Source organism: Pleurodeles waltl, chromosome 4_2 (genome assembly GCF_031143425.1).
Source record: "Pleurodeles waltl isolate 20211129_DDA chromosome 4_2, aPleWal1.hap1.20221129, whole genome shotgun sequence".
Classification (NCBI taxonomy): Eukaryota; Metazoa; Chordata; class Amphibia; order Caudata; family Salamandridae; genus Pleurodeles; species Pleurodeles waltl.
This window is the reverse complement of record NC_090443.1, coordinates 935,615,183-935,642,333: the sequence shown is the minus strand read 5'-3', so window position 1 is coordinate 935,642,333 and position 27,151 is coordinate 935,615,183.

Sequence of the window (27,151 nt, the reverse complement as noted above, 5' to 3'; positions counted from 1 at the left end):
GCCGGAAATATCAGGATGCACTCATAGGTGTTGGGCCAAGGGCTCCACATAGAGAGCAAAGAGGAGGGGGAGCAGGGTATTTCCCTGGCGCATCCCCCCTTACCTACAGGGAAAGGTAGTACGCTAATCCTGGTGACCCACACTGCAGCCCTAGGGGTGCTATATATGCTCCTGATTCACCCCAAAAAACATACATCAAAGCCAAAGTGCTCTAGGGTTTTCAGTAGGTAGTGCCAATGCAGTATCCTTCCTTGCTTGCTTTGGAGGTGACCTATATGGAGGCCTCCAACATGGAATCCATGAGGGTTCTAGCAAACATAAAATAATTAATTAACTGTGTGAGAATAGGGGCTAACTCATGACAGAAGGTTTTGTAAAATCGGGGTGAAAAACCATCAGGCCCAGGGGATTTCATAAGCTTGAGGCAGGTAATAGCTGAGACCACTTTGGATTGGTTTATCCAGGGAATATGCAGACTGTGAAGGGAGCGAAGTCAGGGGGTCGGACAACAGTTTGTCAGAGGGGTCTGCTAAAGGACCCATTGGGCTATCTGGAGCACCTTGCGATAATTATGAAAAGCGTCTGCGATCTTCGTATCGAGTGTACCTCAGTGGTGGGAGTGGGATGAATAACCAGGATGGACCCTGAGTGTAACTCAGCACATAAGCAATGAGCAAGCATTCTACCCGAGGTAGAATTTGTGTTTCAGTCGGGTAACTGCATACTCAATCAAGGCGCTTGGGAAATGAGCGTGTTCTCTTGAGTTCCCTCGAGATTCACGTGTCCCTGTTCCAGAACTTTCCGCTCCAGTTTCACCTTCTTCTCCTTCCTTCCGACATTGGCTTTCAGAGGCTGATATAGAGATAAAGTCCCCTCTGACAACCAACCACCAGGATAGTACAGTCTGGGTGTTTTCTTTAACTTCTAAATAGTCAACTATGGACTTCTGGATAGATGTGACTGTCCAGGGGGACTGTAGTCGTTGTCTCTTAGGTGCCAGCATGGACTAAAGGATGGCGGGAATTTAGTGTGGAAGGTTAGGGATAATGGTGCTAGGTCTGGCAGTGATCTCGGGGCTACTTTGGAGTCTAGAATAAGAGCCTATGAGGCTGCGGTTATCAGGAAGTTATCAATCTGGGCATAGGTTTTGTGTGCAGCAGAGTGATAGGTAAAGTCTTTGGTGCTCTGGTGCTGAGAGTACCAGACATCTACAAGGCCACACTCCACCAGCCAGTTCAAGCCTGAAAGCGAGAACACCCTTTTTTGGTCCGATCATTGGACCGATCGTTCCATTTTGTTGTCCATGACCAGGTTTAAATAGCTCCCAAACAAAATGGTCATGTCTGGGGTTTGAAAGAGTGGATTGAGGGTGTTAAGGATAAATTAATCTTGTTGGCCATTGGGGGCATAGTGTTTGCTAGGGTGAAATTAAAGATTTCCAGCTGTAGCCGGTATGCAAGGAAGCGTCCTCAAATCTTGATCACCTTAGTGAGTATGTCGACCTTAAACCGCGCTGAAAATAAATGCCCCCCCTTTTTTAAATAGATTTGGTAGACCTCAGCTGGAGTGGAAACACTGAGAGTACATGTGGGGGTACATCTTTGGGTGATGTGTTTCCTGAAGTAAGCATATATCGCTACCAGGTTGTTGAGGTCCCTAACATTAAGGCTTGTGACTTTGATGTCCAGAGTTATTGGGCAGAGAGCTGCAGGAAGAACCCATAACCCTAGATGGGGTAGTGTACATCGTTAATGGATGGAGGGGTGCATGGTAGTGCCTAATGCCAAATCTTCCTGGGCATGGGGATGTACTTCTGTGCTGTGAGAAGTAACATCTCAAACAACAACTAAATAAAACAGCCTGTAAAAAACAACATATGAAAAATTCAATCCTCGATGAAAACCTATGCCATCGGCTTGACCAAAGAGAGGAGATGATCCTGTCCACCAAGAGGAGAGCTGCAAAGGCATCACACTAGGGCTGTCTAATCATCTCCCGCCCATAAGAGTCCAGGCTCTATCTGAAGCCTCATGAGCAGCAGGGTCTGCAATGTCAAGGAGTTAGCAAGCCTCCTTAAGTGATCAGAGTTGGTGTAGTTTTCCAGGAGTATGTTACGTTATGCCAAGTTTGCGCAGATGAGTAGTGACAGGGTGGAAGTCATATAGTTTTTGGAGGGTGATCACTGATAAGTCCTGGTATGACACGGTTGTGTGTCCTCTGCATTGCACTGTGTGAGTTATTTTGTTTGGAAATTGTGGAGGCACACCAGGGTATGGGCTCATTCCGGCATTGGGGGGCCCACGTGATGCACTTGGTTGAGCTTGAGGTCTGTCTCCTATGGGTCCCCTAGGATCTGTCAGAGCAGCGCCCTGATATAATCCTAAAGATCAAAGCTCTGTGCATGTGTCGGGACCCCTCTGATCCGCACAGTATTCCTCTGTGAGCAATGTTCGAAGTCTTCAGCATGGGCTTGAAGTTCAACATGTTGCTCCCTCAAGCGTATGACCTCCTGCTGTAACCAGTTGACTTCCTCTTCCCTGGCAGTATCTCGGTCTTCAGTTGCTGAGACCCTGTCCCCAACCTCATCTAGGGGGCCTCTAGAAAGGTCTGCATCACCAGGCCCTCGCCACCCTCCATGCCAGCTCAAGACATGATCTATGTCTTGAGCTGGCAGCCTGCCATCGCCCAAGGGCCTGGCCGGTTTAGTCAGCATGGCTTTGTGGGAGTGCCCCTTCTTAATTCTTGCTGTGGACATTTTGAGGACCCAGGAGGAAGTAACATCTGAGGAGACAGCCAGTCAATATAGGTAGCAAAATGCAGGTGTTGTTGGGCAAACGGGAACCTTAGGGCATCGCAGGATGCCGTGAGGGTAGGCAGAGGGTGCTATGTAAGTCCCTCTGGTGAAGACGGAATATTGGTGGTCAGTCCCCAGGCATATGAAGCAGCTTTGTTGAGCCTCTGCGAGCTCTAGTAACCTGTCACAAGAACAACATGCAGGGAGGCAGGGGGTCCAGCGTCCCTAAGGTGTACATACAGGGCTCATGTTCAATATGGAGAATGTGCTGGGTGCTAAGTCAGTGTCCTCAGGGGGCAGCTGGAAAGTGCCCTTCACCCCTCAGAGGGTTGGTTGTGGGGCCAGTGCGGGTGGCAGGTGAGTTGTTGAGCCATTCAGCCTCACAAAGTTGGGGCACAGGTTGGGGTTAGTATTTTCCACTTTAGGGCCGGGTCGTCCCATGCAGCTTGTAGGCTGGGAAGGAGGCCTTGGAGTGCTGCGTCGGTGGCTCTGCACTGCAGGAGGCAGCAGGACTGAGAAGTGAGGGTTCACTGTGGAATAGGTGGGGTCGACCCATCTGCCGCTCCGCCTCCCCAAGTGGCTGTTGTCCCCCTGCTAGCACCACCCTCTTACCAATGCTTCCAGAGATGGCGAACGGCCAGGGGCCAAGAACACTCTCTCTGCTAAGCCTCACGAGCCAACAGAAATTCAGAAGGGGGCCATGCCGCCGACCCTGAGTGCTCCTCACCAAGTTTCGGCCAGTTCATCCTTCATGGTGTTCTTCTGTGCTCCATCTACAATTTATCCTTTTCTTTGCATTTTCCTTCTATGGCTCGGGTCCTTCCAACTTTCTGCCACACTTCTTTGGCTCTTCATCTTTTGGTCTTCATGTGACACACTTCCTATTTTCCCCTTTCCTTTTCCAACAATATGTTTTATTGTTCGGTTTGGTTTAATTGGAAAGTTTTCAGTTACACTGTAATGTATTTTTTTCTCTTTTGTTATTTCTGAGGAGGTGGCTGTTATAGATCTTTTATATCAATTTTCCTTCATGAATAGATTAAGAATTGTTTCTTGGAACGTCAAAGGCCTTCGGAGCCCCATCAAGAAACAGAGTACTCACTCCTGTCTCTAAAGGTTCTTGTCATGTTGCTATGTTGCAAGAAACCTATCTTCTTGAAAAATATATTCAAATGCTGAAAAGAAGTTGGGTTGTCTCTGTTTTTTGTTCTCCTGCTGTTCATCATAAAGATGAGGTTACTATTTTATTTCATAAAGCTATATCTGTTAAGTTTTGAAAGTAAAAAAGTGAACTTGATGGTAGATGGCTTCATCTATATGTATCCATTAATGGGTGCCCTTACTCATTTTCTAATATCTATGCCCCTAATGGGGAGGGTACACATTTCTGGGATTCACTCTCCATTCAACCAATGTCGGTTATGGCTGTTAACCTTTTTATTGGGGGGGGGGGATTGTAGTCAACTGATGGACCACTTTTTAGATAGGAAGTCTGTCTTCAAATACATCCCCAACAATATGCAAAAGGATTTCAATAGAACTGTTTCCAACAGAGGCTTAGTAGATGCTTGGTGTCTTTATAATCAAGATCTCTTCGAATATTCTCTTTTTTTCTCCTACCCATTACTCTTCTTCCAGAATGGACTACATTTTTCTAGTTACAAATCTTACACGATATTTGACTCTTGCTGAACTAGGCCCCATTCTAGTGTCTGACCATGCTCCAGTCATAATTGATCTAGAGAATACCTATTCCGCCACTCAAACTAAGAGGTGGCATTTTAACAATTGGTTGCTACAGGATCAGCAGTTTGACACAGGATTTGAGCAATTCATCACTGATTTCTTTGACAATAACAGCAGTCCTGATGTCAGGTCCCACCATGTTTGGCACTCTTACAAGGCTACTGCAAGAGGCTATATTATCAATTACGTATCTAGTAAAAAAGGCTGCTGCCAAGGAATCTTCTACTCTCATTCAACACACTAAGAAGTTAGAACCACTGCTTGTCCCACAAAGAAGTTTTAGATCAACTCATCCATGCCAAACTCAATTTCAACAGAATTTCCATTAATAATGCTAGTAATGCTCTGTTGAAATGTAATTTGTAGTACTATAGAGGTTCCAATAAGACAGGTAAGATGCTATCCAATTATTGAAACGTCAAGAACAAAAGTCTAAAATAGAAATCATTCATAATGCATCTGGTAATCGATTATTCAAAGATCAAGAAATAATTATTTGTTTTGCTGAATTTTATGCTGATCTATACACAAAGGACACACTTTCCACTCAGGATTCCATAGAATCATTTTTTCAGATGATTCTAAAAATGCAAACCCCATAAGGTGACTGGAAGCAGATATCTCCCTTGCTGAGATGCATATAGTGTCTCCACACTCCCAAGGAAAAGTGCACAAAGTCTAGACAGTGTTACAGTAGAATTCTTCTCTGAAGTCTCAAATCTTCTGGTACCCAAAATCCTACTAGTCTTTCAACATCTTCTAGTCTCTGACACTAAGGTTGGCTCTATCTCAGAGGCCATGATATGTTTAATTCCTAAAAATGATAATGATCTGGCTGAATGCAAAAACTATAGACCTATTCCCCTCATTAATACAGACCTCGTTGGAATTGAACAGTCCGGTGTTGTCAAAGGTTGAAACATTTCTGACAGTTCCAACACCTTCCTAAATATTATCTATGGCACCTCCAGAAGCAAAACCTCTTTGGTGGTGGTCACCTTGGATGCAGAAAAGGCTTTTAACGATGTAAGTTGGGATTTCTTGCTCAAAGCACTTCAATGGCATGGTTAAGTCCTATATTTCTGCAGTATATCAACATTCTCTATGCTTCTTCTTCCACTTCGTTAGTTACTAATGGCCTCCAGTCTCCTTACTTTCCCCTCATCAGGGGCACCAGACAGGGATGCCCCCTGTCACCATTATTCTTCATCCTTGCTTTGGAACCATTCTTAGAATATATATAGTTCTCAGATTCTATCTGGCTATACTCTCAGAAAATTCAATATTAAGTTTACCACCTATGCAGATGACATTTTGCATTATGTTTCCAACACACTTGCCTCAATCCCTGAGTTTTTTCTACTTTTGTCTCTGCTACTCCTTGGTTTCCCGGTACTGACTTAACATAAAAAAATCTGAGGTAATGCCTCGCAACAAATATTGCTACACAGGTATGTTTAAGGATGTGGTCTTCTCGTGGAATTCTCCCGGGAATAAATGTCTAGGAAATGTGTACTCCACCTCCATTAAAGGCACCATTAAGGCCAATATAAAAGCTCTAAAACACAAACTTTCTACCCTTTCAGCTAAATGGACTCCTCTTTACCTTTTATGGAGGGATAGATTACACACAATTACATTTTATACCGCAATGAAGCTTTGAGCTTAATAATTTTGCCTACAGATACATTTTCTGGGAGAAAAATACTCTGTACTAAAGCTTAGCATGTTTGGGGAAAACAAAACGAGTTGTGTTCATGTGTTTTGCTTCCATTTCTAGACCATACCCCGTACAAGAAACAAATACTTAAAGCTCAGCCAGTTCAACCTTAGAGGCCACTTGCGCAGTCCTCATTTTTGAAGAGGTGAGTGAGGCAACATATTCACAGGGAGAGTCAACTCAGAGCTGAGCCAAGAGTCTGGCTTGGCTCTTAGAGCCCGTGCATGAGCAAAGCCCTGAAAATATTGTTATATAAATCATAACACATTTGTAAGACGCGTATTTCTTTACTACAGGGAGTGCAGAATTATTAGGCAAGTTGTATTTTTGAGGATTAATTTTATTATTGAACAACAACCATGTTCTCAATGAACCCAAAAAACTCATTAATATCAAAGCTGAATATTTTTGGAAGTAGTTTTTAGTTTGTTTTTAGTTTTAGCTATGTTAGGGGGATATCTGTGTGTGCAGGTGACTATTACTGTGCATAATTATTAGGCAGCTTAACAAAAAAATATATATACCCATTTCAATTATTTATTATTACCAGTGAAACCAATATAACATCTCAACATTCACAAATATACATTTCTGACATTCAAAAACAAAACAAAAACAAATCAGTGACCAATATAGCCACCTTTCTTTGCAAGGACACTCAAAAGCCTGCCATCCATGGATTCTGTCAGTGTTTTGATCTGTTCACCATCAACATTGCGTGCAGCAGCAACCACAGCCTCCCAGACACTGTTCAGAGAGGTGTACTGTTTTCCCTCCTTGTAAATCTCACATTTGATGATGGACCACAGGTTCTCAATGGGGTTCAGATCAGGTGAACAAGGAGGCCATGTCATTAGATTTCCTTCTTTTATACCCTTTCTTGCCAGCCACGCTGTGGAGTACTTGGACGCGTGTGATGGAGCATTGTCCTGCATGAAAATCATGTTTTTCTTGAAGGATGCAGACTTCTTCCTGTACCACTGCTTGAAGAAGGTGTCTTCCAGGAACTGGCAGTAGGACTGGGAGTTGAGCTTGACTCCATCCTCAACCCGAAAAGGCCCCACAAGCTCATCTTTGATGATACCAGCCCAAACCAGTACTCCACCTCCACCTTGCTGGCGTCTGAGTCGGACTGGAGCTCTCTGCCCTTTACCAATCCAGCCATGGGCCCATCCATCTGGCCCATCAAGACTCACTCTCATTTCATCAGTCCATAAAACCTTATAAAAATCAGTCTTGAGATATTTCTTGGCCCAGTCTTGACGTTTCAGCTTGTGTGTCTTGTTCAGTGGTGGTCGTCTTTCAGCCTTTCTTACCTTGGCCATGTCTCTGAGTATTGCACACCTTGTGCTTTTGGGCACTCCAGTGATGTTGCAGCTCTGAAATATGGCCAAACTGGTGGCAAGTGGCATCGTGGCAGCTGCACGCTTGACTTTTCTCAGTTCATGGGCAGTTATTTTGCGCCTTGGTTTTTCCACACGCTTCTTGCGACCCTGTTGACTATTTTGAATGAAACGCTTGATTGTTCGATGATCACGCTTCAGAAGCTTTTCAATTTTAAGAGTGCTGCATCCCTCTGCAAGATATCTCACTATTTTTGACTTTTCTGAGCCTGTCAAGTCCTTCTTTTGACCCATTTTGCCAAAGGAAAGGAAGTTGCCTAATAATTATGCACACCTGATATAGGGTGTTGATGTCATTAGACCACACCCCTTCTCATTACAGAGATGCACATCACCTAATATGCTTAATTGGTAGTAGGCTTTCGAGCCTATACAGCTTGGAGTAAGACAACATGCATAAAGAGGATGATGTGGTCAAAATACTCATTTGCCTAATAATTCTGCACTCCCTGAATGGGGAAGCTATGCCATTAACAAGTCAGACTATAGCGCTGCACTGAAATGTACTTATTAGAGGTGATACTTTTTAAACATGAACTATTAGTCAACTAAGAGGCAGACAGTTGTCATGTAAAGCCTGTTGAAGCCACAGATTAATATAGAGCAACATCATAGTCTATTGAATTACATAATAAATATTTTGGCACAGCTAGTATTCTTAACACACACGTTTGAAAGTGCTTTCATACCAGATAATAAAGAAATTAGAGTTTTTGTCAAATAAAATATTTGAATAAGATCACACGATTTTAGCAGGCAAGCCACAATGCATGGAGGTTTTCTGGTTCTACTTGGTACAAATTAGTCCCTTCATGGGTATATATTTGTATTTTCTTTTTCATGGTGACTTTTTACTTTTACCTCTTTGTGCATTTGTTGTATAGTACTCACTCCTCGGATGAAATGGAGCACCAGTTCCCCTACATTACACATGGTCACATTCATTTTTAGGCACAGGTAAAGATGTGCTCAGAATCATAGGATGTTGAGCCAAATCACAGACTTGAACCTGCTTCCCCACTTCCAAAGTCAGCAGGATCGTGGGTAGAGGGAGAACGGCAAGCCACATGTTAGCTCGGCTCGTTAGGAACTCGAGGTTCCAAGAGGAGCTCGAGCTGAGACCGAGTCAAGCATCAAACTGGACCCTGGCTCGAGCTTTCAGTGGTCCAACTACCTCTACATTGTAGTATTATATTTAGTGAATTAATTCAAATGGAGCTTAAAACAAATTTGAACACAGCGTAGACAGTAGCTTTACAGCCCAGATCACTCAAATAAGAGAAGGCCAAGAGTCTAGTTCTAATAGCTGAGGTCAAAAGGACTAGGCATACAAATCTTCTCCTCAGTACAACATACAAGCTGCAAAAGAGGAAAAAGTGCATTGTGCTCTGGGGAGTAAGGCCATCACATGGCCATGGAGGGATTGTGTGGAACCATGTGCCCTGAACAGGGAATGCTACCAAATTGTGGACAGTGTTCAAGCAAAGCCTTCTTAAAAGGAATCTTTGGCTCCCAAAGAAAATAATCTGAAGTTACAGGGCAGGATATAACGGAAACTTCTGTGGGTCTAAAGCTGGCCCCGAATTCCCCACCACCCTTCGGATTCAGATTGTGGACATGGTGCCAAAATATTTACTTGGTTCTGGCTCTTGCAACAGCTCACAGGGATTCAGGGGCAGAAAATTACTTTGTAACACCTAAGCTGGCAAATGTTTTCCTAATATAGCTTAGCCAAGGTATGTTCATGGCACAGTCAAGCGCCAGGCAATCTGCAAACACTGCTCTACAGAAATGAGTTTCCAGGTTCCTTCAAACTGTAATCCAGAGCAGCAGAGGCTGCACTCTAACATGATCAGCTATAGACCTCAGGCCAACTTCAGCATGACAAAAAGATGATGAAGTGGCTGATGGGACAGCAAGAAGCTGTATTAAAAATGTGTTCTCCACTTTCTGGAGGCTTTAACTACCGTAGCCCCATACACCTGTCCCAATAGAATCAGAGGATAGACATTTGGTTTTAAAAGCAGTAAGCATTTCTTTCACCGGCTTGTGACCTAGATTTTTTGAGAATCTAAAAACAGCATCTATGGATCTCTGGAATTTTAGGGTGTGAATGCTCATTACAAATTTCCAATTAAAATGCACGTTTAAAGCCACACCAAGATAAATATAATTAAGGACAAACTTCCTAGTTTTGGTAAGCCCTTGCCCACATTTCATAACAAAGAACTTAGATCTATTTTTCCTAAGGCCAAGATTACTCATATAAGTATTGAAATCATCCAATAAAGATTGGAGGCCGTTAGCTGTCCTTAAAATAAGAACACTTGGCCACTTGGACCCCTGCCATTACCCAGCCCTAATTCCAAGATGAGAGAGTTATGATCATTAATGCAAGCTGACATCACACAAAAGTCTCTGACAAACGGATATAATTCTTTTGAAAAGACTATAAAGCTGATTAAAGTTGGAAAAATTAGAGTTAGCAACTACAACTCTGTTTCAAGCATCCCCATTTTAAGTGGTGTAACCTTTAAAAAAAAAAAGGAGTATCTAGTAACCAAGGGTCCTGACAGCAGATAAATGAGTATTGCACCACTATCTTTATCCAATCCGAATTTGAAAATTTAGTCTGGAGGCCTACAGCATTCCAAGAGATAATCAAGAAAGTCTTCAACTGAGGGGATTTTTCCATGTCTGGGGTCCTTGGATTGGCTGATGAAACCGGGTCCAAATCTATCATCCCATTGTATCATCACCAGTTAAGGGTAGTCAGTCTAATTGCACAAGAGGTCTCAGGTCCTCAAATCTATTTGATAGTGAAAGAGGGTGTTGCAAAGCTTGAGGCTGAGAACAGCCAGACACCTAGGTCATTGCACCAGCTTAACATTAGGAATGCACAAAGGTATAAGCCTTCCATAGAAAAAAGACACCTACTGAACTCTGATAGGCCCAAATTCAAAGGCTGATTGTGTAAGGCGGTAAATTAGGACAGTCACTACTTTCGAGTTCCTAATGTTTATAATGATGCAGGCACCACTGGAGGAGGTCAGACCAATCCATGCCACCCTCCTTACAGTGCTAATTTCCCTGGACAGGTCGATCATCCAACCAGCGTGCCTCTACAGCCAGTGTAAGACTTTGTTTAAGAGAGAATCATGCGATTCAAGGTGAGGCATTTCCAGTTTTGGGACATTCTCCACTATGGTTCTATGGTGCACATTCCAAATGAATGTGTGATTGGGAGGTCCGTGGTGACAGTTGATCTGAAATGGCCAGCTGATTAGCACCTTTGATAGCTAAAGCCCTTTTACCAAGATCCAGCGGTTGCCCTTCATCACAGGAACTTGATGATGGAGCAAGGGCACTCAAAGCAGGAATCAGATAAGCGGTTGTCTCCCTGAATTGCTCTGGGGAATCAGTCACAGGTATAGGATGTATTTTTATAGACGACCTAAACACCAATCCTCCCCCTAGCTGTAGCCTTACACAAGGCATTGCTCCAAATGCTGTGTAAAAGTCATAAAGCTTTTTTTCCAGAGACTGTACTTTTGTAAAAACTAATGGCCATAACTAGACCATATCCTTAAGATAGCTCTCTATCCGATTAAATCTGTCAGTGAAACCACAAGAAGAATACATTTGCTAGGTACTTTTTTGATGTCTTTTTCCTGGTTGATTTGATACTGTTTAGACCTGAGGGACATATCTTGTCTGCATTTTTTAGTAGGAGGACGGCGATCAACGAGTGTAGTGGAAACAGGCCAATTTGATAATTGGGGCAACAAACAGGTTCCCGGGCTTCTCCTCAACAATGAGGAGAAATAAAGCTATTTCTCTTCGTTTTGCCTCCCCTGGAGAGGAGAAGCATTTGACACATTCCCAGGTCTAACACTAATGGTAAATCTGTTAATGCACCAAAATCTATGGGTGGATGCATGGGAACACCCATGCCCCACACATGGAAGCCTACCTAGGGCAGAGCAACACAAGCCAGCACAAAGTGCTGCCTTGCTTTACTCCAGATATATCAAAGCATGCAGAGCTATGCAAGGTGGCCTTGTGTGGCTTGAAAAATTGGACTTTAATGTTGCATTGCCCCTGCGTCCCCTTGTGTGGTGCAAGGGCGGCACAACAGTATGATAACTATGGACATGAGTGTCCATAAAATGGAAATGCTCACAACACTGTCAATGAACTACAGTGACAGATCTAAATTGTTCTATTATGTCATTAAGCAAGTCTCAAGTAACATCCGGGGAGGGGGTGGAAACAGAACAAGGGTGAAAAATATTATTGATTTGGATATCAAGATCCCTGGTGGATGGACCATAAAGGAAAAATTGAGAGTACATTTGTGGGATGATTGCATTCCTGCCTAGATTTTTACTGGATGTGTTTCCCTGTCCTTGTTTAGCTTATTTTAAGTGGTGCTCTGATTGTTTGTTTTTGTTTTTTTGGAGAAGAAGAAGAGCATCTCAACTGAGATGTGGTATCACCCCTCTTTACTTTCGCTTTTCGCTTCCCAATTTGTAGTGAGCTGTCCCCATTTTCCAGCCACTCCCATTTGTTCCTCCCACATTACTACTAAACATAGGCACAATGGCAGAGATCTCTGCACAGAGAGATGGGAAAAGTGGACCCAAAGGACTCAGACCATGGTTAGTGAATAGGTATCTACTCGTGGTCGCCAGTAGGTAGTTATAGTTAGGGCCATGTTTCGATAAAAAAATGTTTTTTGACTTGCCTAAATCTTTGGTGCCATTTGACGAATCTTCAATAAATTTTCCCAAAAATGTGGTGTGGTGATTCTTGTTACACACAGAAAGTTTCAGGGTGATCAAGTGGCGGCCGAGAAAAAGGGGTGTGTGAAAAAGGTTGTGTTTTTCTCATGTTTCGGTACTCAGATTGACCTTTTGCTTATTTGGAGTAAATCCATTCAGTAGTTTTTGAGATATTAAAAGGAAAATACATTTGTATATCTCTGGCCGAGAATATTTCACTAATATATTGCAAATAATTTGCATAAATTCAACAATTTTTGCGAATACGAATGCAAAAAGAAGTGATGTAATTGGCTGACTGCAACTTGACTAGAAAATTGCAGCTGCTGGTTATTTCACAGGACACGGTCCCTTGGGGGAAATTCAGAATGATGGCATAATGGGTAAGGATAAAGGTACCCTGACACCAGGGGTGTAATAGAGGTGTGTTTTAGGGGTAAATTCTGGGTTTGAAAAAACAATTCATCACTATGCGTGGTATTTGTGACGATTCATGAATTTATTTGCAAAATATCTGCAAATGTGATTTTTTTTTAAAACACAGACTCATTCATACACTTATTCATACACTAATATGTATACATATATATATATATATATATATATATATATATATATATATATATATATATATATGAAGGGGCTACCTTTGCAAGTAGTTGACTGACACATAAATACAAAAAAGTGAAATTATTCAAAACCACTGCTGTCTTTGGAAGATACAAAGCTAACACTCTTTTTTAAGATCCTTATTTAGTGTACTTCAAAGCAATCCTTCTATCCCTTTATCCTTTGATATGGAACTCAAGAGGGTTGGTGACGTAGCTGCTTTGAAACCTCTCCTTTTTTAAAGTTAGGCTGTGGTCAACCCCTCAGTTATTACACTATATTCTAGCCCTAACAAAAATTATAAATGCGGGAAAGGTGTATTCTATATCCTGGCTTTCACATATAATATTGTATGTCAATGATTTAGGAATGGGTAATTGCTGGAGTGACCCTGCAATAATAGGGAAAAGTACTAAGGATTCTGTAAAAGAGGCATTTTGAAATCATAAGATCAATTTGTACCATAGAAGTTCCAAACCTAGCGTACTTATGCATGGATTTCTATGCCATTAACCTTTGCCCTTCTTAGAATTGTACATGGGTGATATTACACTTTGCCAGGTTAGAACAGTCTTCATCAAGTTCAGGGTGGGTACACTGACGGTTGGCAAGTTTACTAGCAATTGGAAGTATAATTCAGACAAATCTCCTCTTTGTATGTTTTGTAGTGATATGGTTGAGCATGTTGGTTATTTATTAAGGGCAAGGAGGGCATGGATTAGACCACTCTGTATAAACTTGGGTGTGAGACATTACAAAGGTACTACTAGAATCCTCCTGACAAACACTAGTCCTGTTCTAGTTTTTGCTCTAAACTGCTATTTGTACACTGTTTAAATCCAAAGGAAGAGGCTGAGACTATCATCATGGGTTTTTTATTAACTGGCTAATCATATCTTAACCTGATTTAACATATTTGGTTCTTCCGTTTAATGGTGTATTAACCTTATAAAGTATTATATTGTAGAACAATTTTAGATGTTTTTTATCCAATGATTATTTTGATTATTATTTTAATTTTTGGTTTGTGTTAATTTCTTTTTTTTTTTTTAAATAAGCATACCATCATAAAGCTTCAAATTTCATTTTATGATGTTTTTAAGAGGCTTGTCCCCAAAATGAACTTATTTTGGAACTGAAATTAAAACAAACTATATCAATACTAAACAATTTAAATCTTTAGAAGATATGTTAGTAAAACTAATATATTTTGAAGACTCTGGGTCTAATTACAACTTTGGCTGTCCGACTGCCAATTGTGTGGGGAGGAGGGCGGCGTCCTCACCCCCAACATATTATGATGTTTCCACCAGGTTGGCAAAGGCGCAATAAGGATGTTTCCGACAGTCAGCCTGATGGGAACAGTACAGCAGCATTGACCTCGGTTCCCTTAGGGAGTCGAGGCGAATGCCATCGCACACAGCACCTCAGAATGTGTACTCTCTATTGTAGTAGACAGTGTGCATTCCAAGGGTGCTTGGAGGGTCCCTCTGTGACCCCCAGTATTGCCTTTCCACCAGCCTTTTCATGGCCGGGGACCCCTCCATAAAAAGGCTGTCAGAAAGCAAAGTCGTGACCAGCACTGCGGTGCCTAATTCAGCACAACTGTGGCTGACCATGACTTTGACCGCCACCAACCCACCGGATCCCTGATCCTGGTGGTAGTCTCCTGGCACTCAGACCACCAGCATCATAATCTGACAGTAGGACTGCCAGGAGTGCAGCAGTCTGACCACCACTGAGAGCTTGGCGGTCTGGGGACCACCAAACTTGTAATTAGGCCCTGAGGACCTGATTTAGGTTTAGCACATGGGGTTACTCAATCACAAACATGGTGGGTATCCCATCTGCCATATTATGTTTCCATTTTATCCTATGGAAATTGTAAAACAGCGGGTGGGATATCTGTCACGTTTTTGACTGAGTAACCCATCCACCAAACTCTAAATCAGGGCCTAAAGTACATAAAACATTTTTTTTAAACAAACCAATATAAAAAATAAATAAATAGAAATATACTAGTTTAAAAAATACACCTTTTAAATGAAATACCCTTCCAGTGTTTCTAAAAAATATATTGAATTTTTTTTTTTTATTGCCAATCTTCAATTCAAAAACATAAAAAATAAGAAGAAACTATTCATGTCAATCATAAAAACATTGGGAAAACTACATACATTTTGGTCTGGAGGAAATTAAAATTACCAATCGAAATCCAGTCTTACATGGGGGGGGGGAAATACATATATTAAGGGCTCAAATGTAACAGTCTAACTCCAGTCAAACAAACATTGGGAATAGCACATATGTTGTTGGTGGAGGTTGAATTTGCTTTGCAAACTGCAATATAACAACACTGGGGAAATGCAGATTGATTTGTAAAGGTTACATGTAATATTCCAACTCCAGACAGCAAATGTTATGCAAAATGCATTCAGTGGGATGGAGTGCCATATTTAATGCTTTAATTCCATTTTAACAAACACTGGGGAAAGTACATATATTGGGAGAGGGGGATCAGATTTTTTACTCTAACTCAAGACTAATAAACATTGGGGAAAGTCCATAGTTTGGAGGTGAGGGCTGCTACTTTACTGATTTAACTACACACTAATAAATATTGGGTGAAAGCATACACTGAATACATAAATAAAATACTATTAAAAATGATCTTACAATAAACAGTATACCTCAAACTCACCCATGACATATACATACTTTAACTATTTCTCTCTGTCGTAAAATGGCTGTTTACAAAAAACTTTTTTGAAACCTTACAAAACTATATATAAGGATTTAATGAAATTCTAAAATGTATTTGAACAAAAGCACAATCAAACTCAACATTTAACATGATTAACAATAGTAACATTATTTATAATAAAAGTGCAATAATATTTTCTCAATTAAACAATAATTGCAAAGTACAAATTAAGCAGGGCAAGACTCTGGATGTTTGTTGTGTCACTCCAGCTCAAACAAGAGGCCAGGTAACTGACCCTTACAGTCACTCTGAAGAGCCTGGGATCAAGGCAAGTAGGTCCCTCTTTCTTCTTCAGACAGCAAGGCAGTCCTACAACCAACAGGGCAATCCTTCTTCTGAATCTTGCACAGGTCCAAGAGTGTTGAGATGAGTGGTTCTGAATATTTATTCATATCTATTGCCAGCCTTTGTGTGGGGATAATTCCCTGCCCTACCCCTCAAACTGGTTCTGGAAAGTCCATCCCCTTCCACTAGTCAAGGCTCCAAACTGTCTGGGGTCAAATAAGACAGGGCAGGACTGGTGTCTGGTTCTTTTGTGTGTGCTGTAGCCAAAGCTCTTTGAAGTGTAAGTATGGATGAGTGCTGCCCTTCTCCAGCCATCCTGTCAGGGTGGCCCATGCTTTCCACACCTAAACCCCCTTTGTCTCCGTGCCTGAAAGTAAAACACAAACCTCAGAAGCAGAGCCATTCACAGTCGTATGACCCAGGAAACTGACAGAAAGGCAAAGTTGGTTAGGGCAATAAAATTGCAACTTTCTAAAAGTGGCATATTCAGAAATGTAATCTTAAAATCCAACTTCACCATTTAAGAGGATTTTAAATTACAATTTATAGCTTTATCTGCTTCCAGTCTCAAGTTAGCATGTATTAACCCAGTAGAAGTCAAAGATAGAGGTAGATCTTTCAACAGTGAGAATCAACTTGAGGAGTTTCTCACTTCATGAGTACACATGTTCTATTTTTCAAATATAATGCACCATTCCCTACCTTAGGGGTGACTTATAAGTATTAAAAAGGAAGGTTTGGACGTGCAAAAGGCCTAAGTCATATCTTACATTGCAACATTGGTGGATGCCATAATTGGTGCTGCGACTCTCTAGCGGTAGTTGTTTTACAGGCCAGGGGTACAGGTAGTACCATTTATTAGGGAATTTAAATGCAGCCATTTGGTATTGTCCAGTTTTACTGTGTTTGAATGGCAAGCACATTACCACTGGTTAGCAGGGGTAAGGTGTATGGAGTCCAAATGCCAATAAAAAGGAGTTCAGCTAAAATCAGGGGTGAATGCACAAGGTTTACCACAACAAGGATGCTGAGCCTAACAGTAAATATTGAACCTTAATATGCTTTGCTATAACTCCTACAATTCTAATACACTGTTAATACACTGTTAACCATACAAAATACTTCTGCATTTCTGTGGAGCAATTTACTAATCATAGAAAGGTTGAAATATCACTTTGGCCCTCATTATGAGTGTTGTTGGCTTCAGACTGCCACACTTGTGGTGGTGGTGGGATTGCTGCACTCCTGGCAGTCCCACTGCCACATTTTGACACTGACAGGCGGGGTCGCCTATTGACTGCCGTCACCACCAGGAATGTGGTTCCCGACGGTTGGACGGTGGTCTGAGTTGTGGTCAGCCATGGCAGCGCTGATCTCAGTGGCGCATGCTGATTACAACTCAGCGTTCCACCAGCATTTCAATGGCAGTCACCCCACCATGGAAAGGCTGGCAGAAAACCAGTGCAAGGGGGCACAGGGGTGGGGCCTGCGCAGCACCCTCGGAATGCGCACTGTCTGCTTTGCCATTTAGGAAGCCAAGACGAGTACGTAGCACTGTTCCCACTGGTCAGCCCAGCGGGAATATCATAATACAATGTTCCCACCAGTCAGCCTGGTGATAACATTTGAATACAATGGGAGGGTACGCAGCTGACATGACAGCAGCATCCTCTCTGTGGCATTGGTGGCCCCATGGTGGGACTGCCCATTGTCATAATCAGGCCATTAATAAATCCAAGAAATAGATGACAGGTGTTTCAATAAACCCAGAAAGTTTCCTGCTTTACTGGCTTCTAGCTTTTATTCTTCATCAGTTTAAAGCTGCATTGAGACACATCAGAGTGGAATCATTGCCCAGTGCCAAGATAATTTTGTATAAAAGGCAGAATTGTATATAAAGACAAATGGCCTCATTATGAGTTTGGCGATCCCACGCAGAATCGACAAACTTACGGGGAGGACACCACCGCCATGGGTGTGGCATCTCCCCACCCTATTACAATGTTCCAGCCAGTCTGACCTGCGGAAAATTTGGGGTATAGTTTCTGGACCAGTCAGGACCAGTGGGAACAGTGCTACAAGACAGCACTCAACTCCATTAAAGGAGCTGAGTGCTATCCTCTAAAACAGAAGAGGCTGACTAGCACCCTCAGAATGTGCACTGTCTGCTAAGCATTCCATGCACTGTCCGGAAAGCCATCAACATCTCCTTCGAAACTGCAAGATTCCCGGAAAGCTGGAAACACACCGAAATCATCGCCCTTCTCAAGAAACCAAAGGTGGACCCCAAGGACCTGAAAAACTTCGGCCCATCTCTCTGCTCCCTTTCCTGGTGAAGGTCATCGAGAAAATCATCAACACTCAGCTGACTCGATACCTCGAAGACAACAACATCCTCGACCCCTCCCAGTCCGGCTTCATACGCAACCACAGCACTGAAACCGCCCTCCTCGCCGCCACAGACGACATCAGAAGCCACCTCGACAATGGAGAAACATCAGCCCTCATCCTCCTAGACCTATCAGCCGCCTTTGACACCATCTGTCACCACACCCTAAAATCCCGCCTCCACGCAGCAGGAATCCAGGACCAAGCCCTCGAATGGACCACCTCCTTCCTCACCGGCAGAACTCAAAGAGTCCGCCTCTCCCCGTACCAATCCAAAGCCTTCAACATCATCTGCGGCGTACCCCAGGGCTCATCCCTCAGCCCGACACTGTTCAACATCTACATGGCCCCCCTCGCACAAGTGGCCCGCCAGCACAACCTCAACATCTTCTCCTACGCCGACGACACCCAACTCATCCTCTCCCTCACCAAGGACCCGCACACCGCCAAAACCAACCTCCACGAGGGACTAAAAGCCATCGCTGACAGGATGAGAGACAGCCAGCTAAAACTGAACTCGGACAAAACAGAGGTCCTCATCCTCGGGCGCACCCCCTCCGCCTGGGACAACTCATGGTGGCCGTCCAAGCTGGGTCCCCCACCGACACCCACCGACAGCGCACGAAACCTCGGCTCCACCCTCGACTCCTAACTCTCCATGTCAAAGCAGGTCAGTGCCATTTCCTCCTCCTGCTACAACACCCTCCGCATCCTTCGCAGAGTTTACAAATGGATCCCATCAGAAACAAGAAACACAGTACCCCAGGCCCTCGTCAGCAGCAAACTCGACTACGGCAACGCCCTCTATACCGGTATCTCATCCAAACTCCTCCAACGCCTCCAACGCATCCAAAATGCCTCCGCCCGACTCATCCTCAACAACTCTCGCCACTGCCACATCACCTCCCACCTAAGAGACCTTCACTGGCTCCCCGTCAACAAGAGGATCATCTTCAAGCTCCTCACCCACACACACAAGGCACTCCACAACACCGGACCATTATACCTGAACAACAGACTCAGCTTCTACACCCCCACCCGACATCTCCTCTCTGCTAACCACGCTCTCGCCTCCATCCCCGCATCCGACGCAAATCTTCCGGTGGTAGATCATTCTCGTACCTCGCCACCAAGACCTGGAACACCCTCCCGCCAGATCTACGACAGACCCAGGACCTTCTTTCCTTCAGAAAACTCCTCAAGACTTGGCTCTTCGAACAGAAGCAGCACCTGCCCCCCCACCCCCCCACAGTTCCTTGAAACCCTCACGGGTATGTAGCGCGCTTTACAAATTGTCTGATTCATTGATTGATTTCCATTGGTGCTGGGCGGGGGGCCTGTGGCCCCCTGCACTTGTTCTCCACCAGCCTTTTTATGATGGGGAAACCTCCATGAAAAGTCTGGCAGAGAACAGGTTTGTAATCAGACAGGCAGCACTGAGTTCAGCACCACCCTGGCTGACTACAACCAAGACTGCAGTCAGCCCATCATGAATCATGTTCCCGGTGGGGAAAGTGATCACCTGGCAGGTCCTTTTGATTTAGCCCCTATGCTCATAGCAGGGCTTGGAGAGCTTGGGGAAAGTGAAACACTTGCTTTTTCATTCTGTCATTTTAGGTAGCATTGAATAGATTACCATCGCAAAGTTATTAAATACCAGTAAAGCATTCAAGACGCTCAATCTAAACTTGCATGTCTTCTGCACATGAATATCCTAATTTAGCTATAGATTAATGAGACAACACAAATATTTGTACTCTTGTAATTGTTCCAGTGGCTTTAAATAGGTTTCTAGTTGTAAATCTATCCGATTAGAAATTATAACTGAATTTTTAAATTTGAAATAATATTTTCCAGATCTAAAGTGTAAAATAACATGGTGAATTCTCTACATGAAATTGAAGACTACTTGTTGCTTTGGCAAAAACAATATTTGTTGCAGTGGGCAGCTCTCAAGTTACATGATAATACATTGCAATCTTCTTTTTAAAATTAACATTATCCAACTGGGCCACTAGACATGTTTTTGCATGTAGCATCTGAATATCGCACATTATCTTGTGTAGTATTTTCAAAGTACTTGTTTTTTTTCAGAAAGAAACATTTTAGGGACATGACCATGTGCAACAGATTACCTAGTCTGAAACATGCACAATTTTACCCAGATAAGTATATTTAAAGTTTGTATTTTGTACAAGATTTATATAAATACATGCATAGAACCTGAATTGGAAAGCCCTGGTTTGAGAAAGTACCTGTTTGGTGTGGCTACCATAATTTTTTGTGGACTGTTGCTGAACTCTACACACGAGGGTACTCCTATCTGATTCCCAGTCTGTGTGCCCCTAAAACATGGTAAAATAGACTAATCCTCAATAGGAATATTTAACCTTCCAGGACAATACACAAATGACATCAAATGCCAACTGTGGACAACAGCATCTATTGTGCCATCCACTAGCTTAGCAAAGAAAACATGCTTTCAGGGCTACCTGTGTACTCTCACTGCTGCAGGCGTACCTGCCACAATAACCCTTTTTTGACATCACAGAACCCTACTTTGAAATATTAAATATTACCCTGGAAATAGACCTTGTAGCCCACAAGGTAGAGTGCCTAATATTTAAAAGTGATACATGCAGTAATGTAGAGCCTGTGTGCCCCTCTAATGGGTAGCTGGAGCTGTTCCTAAACGAAAAACTACAGTTCAGATAAAATAATAAGGGCCTAATTTAGATTATGATGGTGTTACTGCCAAATAGCATTGGCGGTAGACCCAAGAAAACCTTCAAGTTGCCAGTGTTTCCCCACCGTATTTATATCTTACAGCTCTGCAAGCAGTGGACTGGTGATGAATTGCTGACGGAGGGAGACAGCGGCAGGACCCAATGGACTTCGTACAGTGGCAGGGGCTATGGAATAAAGGAAAGCAACACATTCACACACTGCGCCTTAGCCATATGCGTGCCCGTGCACTATACACTCAACAACATACCAAATACACACCATTATCCATTACAAGTCAAATACAACAAAACTTGTACATACCGAGAACATGCATTGATATGCTTCCATGACACAACACACACACACACCATTGGCACTGCACCCACACATGGCACAACCACAACAACTGACACAGCTACAAACTCAGTTACACAAGCTCACACACAAGCACAATTACACACATCATGACAATGTCCACCACACAACAATAACACTGACCTGAATGTGTCATGTGGCAACACAACATACATGGTCATGCAATTGACAGAAACACAGACACAACCACATCACCCACTCCAGATCCCTCCACCTCAACCAGCCAATTCACACACACATACACACACACACACCCACACACACCCACCCACGTATTGACACATACACAACAGATAGCACAAACCTACCAGTAAAGGTCCACTTGCAATGTACGTACATGAACACCGTAGTCAAGTGTGAATATATTGTCATTGTGGTGCGAGCATTCATTTGGCAATTAATGATGACACCAAAATGGCATGTGTGTATGTGTGCTACATGCGTCTTGTGCCAGCGTGTCCCCAGCCATGTGTAACACATTTGTCTCCCTGAAACATGCATGTCACAGTGATTTAAAAAAATTACTGTGACATGTATATGTTTGCAGTGGTCCCGACCTCCTTTGAAGTGTCCACCCAACGTACCCCGGCAATGCGTCGTCTTTAACTTTGATTCCAGCAACCACAGGGTTGTACTTTCTCCTGGGTCGAAGGCAGCAGTGTAAGCAGGTGTTGTCCATTCGTGTCCAGTCGAAAATAGAGGTAGACCTGGTAAAAGAGGTGAGTTTTCACCCTTCCCCCAATCTGCCAACTCAGAAGTAAAGGTCGGACTGACACATATTGCTTGGCACTGAGGCATATCCAAATCTGCACAGCAGAAATGGTGGCTTTGGTCCCACTGGCAGACACTTTTCCCTATCCCCCTTCCACGCAGGCAGTGTTTCTTGACAGAGACGGTGGATCAAATGTGGGTTTTTGTCTTTGAGACTGCCAACATCTAAATACAGTAGGCAGACCTTCACAACGGTGAATGGGTTTTTAGTCAAAAACTCGATGGCGGGCCGTTACCTCCACATCTAAATCAGGCCCTAAGTTTGCTATCTTTGGATTGGGTAATCTAAAGAGATGACTCATACCATATCTTAACATTTATTAAAATTCCAATCCTGTGGTTGTCAGATTTGTAATAAATATTTAGTAAAAGTTATTTGTAAAAAGTTTGGCTTTGTCTGCATTAACCTCCAGTGGCTAATTAGCATCAGCCTGCCAGCAAATGAGTTCTATTAAACCTTCCCTTTAATGAGGTGTAAAAACTGTTCCTGGAGCAGAAGAAATGTCTTAGGCTTCTTGGCAGGAAGACCCAGGTGTGAGGTATGTGACTTCTCTCAGCTCTGAAATGGTGGCTGAGGATGATTCAGCAGTGTAATTAACTTGACAGGAGCCAGAATTAGGCCTCCCTATTCATAGATAATTGTAAATGAAGACCTGCAGAAAAGAGGCCTTTGTTCCCTGGGCCACCAGTACCAGCTTTGCACCAGCTTATTGGGAATGGGCTGCTTCCAGAAATGGTTTTGTGTAGTTAATGAGGACAGTACAACTCTTTCCCCTAAACACTATGCTGACTTGCATACCAGAAACCACCATCTGTAGAAAAGTGCTGCCATATAGGATTTAACTCACAAGAGTGTACTGTGGGAAAGTTTGCATTACGACAAAAGTGCTTCAAAAGTGGGAAAGGGGGTCCCTTGGAACTTTTCATTCATTGGTTATGGAGTGTCTAGGACTCACCCCCCTGACTCTGGCTAGTGAATTCTACAATTGCGGCACATCACTCACAGCTAATCAGAACACTTTCTGGACCTATGGAATAACAGAAGAGGACTGGATCTTCCCTCTGTGATGTTTGAGGATAACTGCTCTCATGTGTACCTAGGATTTAATTGTGGGTTCTAAGGGTCAGTTGGCTAACATCAAATGTAATTGCAAGGACACAACAAGTTGCAAAATAGTTTTTCCTGGAGTGTGCAGCTGACCAGTAGTAACTAGACCTGGACTGGGCCTGCTGGTGACCTCTGCTGGAATACGTCCTGGTCCCTAAGCAGTGTCCCTAAGGTTAAGGGATCCTTAGAAATGGCCAGCAGCAGATGCATCAGAAAGTCTGAACATTTTTGGATCTTCAAGACTTCCTAAGTGTCAGTGGTACCTTGCAGCAATGACTTCAAATTTTGAGGGAACTTAATCTGGTGGAGGATTTTCAGTTCCAAAAAAAGACTATGGGCCAGATATATAATCTTGGTGATAATGAATGGTTACAGAGTATGCTGACTGCCAAAATAATGGTCTGTCACACTGATTTAGATGCAAACATACCATAGGTTTAATCATGGGGGAGATTACATAGGCCCTCATTACAACATTGACGGCAAATGCCACCTACCGCCACAGCAAGAGCCACCAACATACCATCACCGTGGCTACCAACCGTCCACCAAAATATGACCGTAGCTGGAATTCCACCAGAAGGCTGGCGAAATTCCGGCTAGGGTCATGGCGGCAGACAGCGGTAAGGTGGTGCTGCTGCCAGCAGCAGCGCCATGCCAGTAGAACGCCACCGACTGTATCATGACACATGATACGGTCTGGCGGTTTTCTGCTGGTGGCCGCTGCTGCTGGCAGCCATGCTGTGTCCTGTCTCCTGCCAGAGGACCCCCTGCAAGCAGGTAAATCAGGTTCTCCAACAAGGGAGGGGGGCGGGGGTGTTGTGTGTGTGTGGGGGGGGGGTGAGATTGTGTTTGTATGCATGCATGCGGGTGTGAGGTATGTGTAATGCATGTGTGCATGATTTGGTGTGAGTGTATATGCATGTTGTGTCGTGTGATTGCACGTGTGCCTGGATGTATGATAGTGAGTGTTGCTGTGTGTGTGTATATGAATGTATGCATGTGTGGGTGAATGTGGGTATGCATGTGTGTATATGATTGTGTATGTATGTGCGTGTATGTGTGTGTATGTCGGGGAGTCGAGAGGGGGAGGGTGGGGGAAGACTCTGGGAAGGGGGGGCAGGGGAGACCCCTATCAGTGCCAGGGAAGAAATTCAGCCTACATTCATTCCCCACTGGAGGATTTCAACTTCACTTTCTAAGACTTATTCAGAAAGTAAAACCTTTGAGCAGGATGACCCACATGGGGTTTGAGACTTCTGCTCCACCACTGTTTGCCCAGAATTGTGGCTGGGTCCTTGTCAACTGAGAACAGGGACTTTTGATTAGTGCTTCACTTTTGCTGCATTCTAGAGTCCGTTACAAAATCAAAGAAGTCTTTAATATTTTTAACACTTTGACATCTCCGGAAGGGTGTACATATTTATGGTTGCCCTTTCCGCAGATCTGTGGTGTCTCTCTAACTTTTTCCACAGTAAAATTATGGACTTAAACTAGCCCACATCTCTACTAGGAACTCAACAGGCAACACTCTGATTACCGCTGCAACATTTTTTATGTCTTGCACACAGATGAAAGCTTTGTGATTGCAATAATTGAGGCTATTACCTTTGGGTATCTCCTGATACATGTCCAGTCAAACATCTGAAATTTTGAGCATACTTAATTGCCTGCTATCTTAACCTATTTTTTAATCAATCAAATGCTTCAGGTACAGTACCAAGTCAGTGCAAACAAGCTCTTGTCATCCCAATCTTAAAGAGCCTTTTGCACATCCCAAAGTTTAGACCAATCACCCTAATCCCTGTCCACACCAAAATCCTTGAATCTCAAGTGAACTCGCACATACTAGCCTAGATGGGAATCTAACTCTAGTACTGAGTCAGTCACAGTTCCTAATCAAATTTGTACATACCTCAACTTTGAAAATTCAACAGTTCTTATACTTCTCAACCTGACTTTAACTTTTGACACAATCTACCACTCCATTCTGTCTATGCTTTTAATTAATTTGTAGGTGGGAGACTGTGACCTTGACTGGCTTGTTTCATGTGTTTCAGGCCTTCTTAAGGTGGTCCTTATACCTGCTTTGCAAAAAGAATATGAAAACATTCAATGTGAGGTTCAGCTCTGAGTCCCATTCTCTTCAACCTTCATGTAACTGAATCCTTGATTCACCCTTTTGACTTTACCTATTTTAATAAGCAAATGACACTCAGCTTGTATTGGATGGGAACCTTGTATCTATCCAATCAAGGGGCCAACAGAGCATGCTCTATATAGCCAACTGGATTGTCAGTAGGTTATTAAATTTTAATTTCCCAAAAAAACTGAAGTCCAGATGTTTGGGGTGAGTTGCAGGTCATCTAAGATTGCTTGTCCCAGTCCCTCTTTCCACTTAGTCAGCAAAAACTTGGGACCCCTTTTTGACACCAACCTACACTTTCAAAAAACATTTCAAACATTTCAAAAGCAGTGCAACTGCGTTTTTTGGACTATTCTACAGAAATGTCTCACCTTTATACCAAAATACCACATAAAACCATTGTTGAAGTCACCATCATGGCTAGACTAGCTTATTGTAAATGGGTTTCTTTCAGACTTCCCAAAAAGCACATTCATCGCCTATGGATAACTCAGACCACTGCAGCTCAACTTCTAGAGATCAGAAGGTACGATCCTATATCGTCTCACTTGCACAGCCTTCAAATGCTCCCCTTTGAGAAAGGATGCCTCTCTTAAGCTTTTTTCTACTGTCACTGGGTAGTGCACACGATTAGCTCCATTTATTTGCAGGGTACGTTCAAAAGATATATTGTATCCCGCAAGCTATAACCTGCCTCTAAACATCTGTTCTGCATCCAGAGGACAAGTGGTGTTCCTTTTGTTATCTTTCATGGACCACCTGGGCCCATATTACAGATAGGGCGCACTCTCCATGTTTGCACCATGGCACACCTTAAACCAGGTGTGCTGGGTGCAAACATGGAACATTGCCCTATCAGGAAAAATGCACTGCCTTATGGCAGCCACAAACTTGCGCTGCTCCCAGCACATTCAAGAGAAATAAAGAGCAGCTGTTTAAAAGCTGCTCCGTGTTTCTTGGTGTAGGCGGCAATCAGTGTGCACTTTTAAAAGGGATTGGAGATCCCCTTGCAGGCGGGTGCAGTGAGTGATTGCACCCACCTGCAAGGCAAAGTCCTGGGGGGTCTATGGGACGCCTTTTCATCCCTTTAGAGGGCTGAATTTAGAAGATGCACTGAAAGTGTGTCACCTTTTTGTGGCGCACTTTCAGTGCACCTTCTAAAGTCATGTTTGCCTCTGTGCCCATGTCGGTATTACGACACAGGCGCAGAGCAAAGTGATTCCCTCATTTGCATGGTGCCATGCCATTGAGCAATGAGGGAACGTCCTCTAATGATAGTGCTGGTCCTATATGTTCACCAGCACTTTCTGTGTTAGAGACGGAGAAGCACAAGCATTAAGGCGCCTTCTGTCTTACCAAAGTGTCCCAGGTGGGCTCAAAGCAGACACAAATGCCTGTTGCAAACCCAGGGTAGTTGTGTAACATGGCTAATAGAATGCAGTGATTCCCTGCAATCTATCCCTTCCCGCAATGCTTTTAAAATGCAACTCAAAATCTATTGATTCACCCTGTAATTTTTGGCTTTCCACCT